General features: G+C 39.5%; 1 non-coding gene across 1 annotated transcript; it reads left to right on the forward strand.

Moving 5' to 3' along the window:
* Positions 1 to 308: 308 nt before the first annotated feature.
* Positions 309 to 382, forward strand: TRNAV-AAC. Its single transcript has one exon. It is a non-coding gene; the product is annotated as a tRNA-Val (tRNA).
* Positions 383 to 1049: the final 667 nt, after the last annotated feature.

The raw sequence follows: 1049 nt of genomic DNA on the forward strand, positions 1-1049 counted from the left end.
TGAGGACCTATCAATAATGCTAGAGGAAAATTCATCATGTCTCAAAATATGCAATTCAAATGCCATGTAAAACAATAAAATTTTATCTATTCAGGGGCATTTGGCGCAAGTTTCATGCATTTGGAGTCAACTAGACATTTTGAGGCATTATTAATCCTCTATCGACATAATTTGCATCTGTTATACTTCAAAACAAACATCAATAAATTCAAATGAAACAACTAAATAACCTGTTAAGCTCAAATCTGCCAAGGTGAGACCAACGCCATAAGAATTGAAGAAGTAGGCAAGTATAAATAACATCCAATGGTGTCGTGGTGTAGTTGGTTATCACGTCAGTCTAACACACTGAAGGTCTCCGGTTCGAACCCGGGCGACGCCAAAACATTTCATTTTGGAAATAGAATCGTTTATTTGCCATTTTAAGATTTTTTTTTAATGTTTGCATAATCTAATTAATTGATTATTATTCTGCGGAGTATAAAAGGAATGTGGATTTAAGAGAACCTACTAAATATTAAAAATTTGATTAAAGTCTACAGTATTGGTTTAAACTTTCTCGGTATTGGTTTAGACTTTTAATCTACATTGACCAATTTAATTTTTTTATCTAATTTATTTATTTTTATTATATTATTTAGCACCTTGATTAAGGTCACATTTGGGGCAGCTTATTAGTGCGGTGGGCGTTCCGAAAATGCCAAGTAGGAGTTTGTTTAGCGAGTATGAATGACGGTACGAAATCATCGACGCCAATTCTTCCTTAATCCTAGCGGCACTTCGGAGTCGGCTTTCCAAGTTTTGTTCAAATTTATTACCCTCCAACCCTCGATCTCATCCTCAATCTCTCTGCTCTGCGAATCCGATCTCATCCTCTATCTTTCTCCCAGTTGCGCTTCGGAGCCCTTGATCTCGTCCCTGATCCTTCTCCCGGTCCCGCTTCCTCCAGATCTTCTTCCCGCGAATTCTCCCAACCATTCCCGGTCGCGATTCCTCCCAACCCGTCCCGGTCGCGATTCCTCCCAACCCGTCCCGGTCGCGATTCCTCC

The sequence above is a fragment of the Phalaenopsis equestris genome, unplaced genomic scaffold (assembly GCF_001263595.1).
Source record: "Phalaenopsis equestris unplaced genomic scaffold, ASM126359v1 Scaffold000413, whole genome shotgun sequence".
NCBI lineage: Eukaryota > Viridiplantae > Streptophyta > Magnoliopsida > Asparagales > Orchidaceae > Phalaenopsis > Phalaenopsis equestris.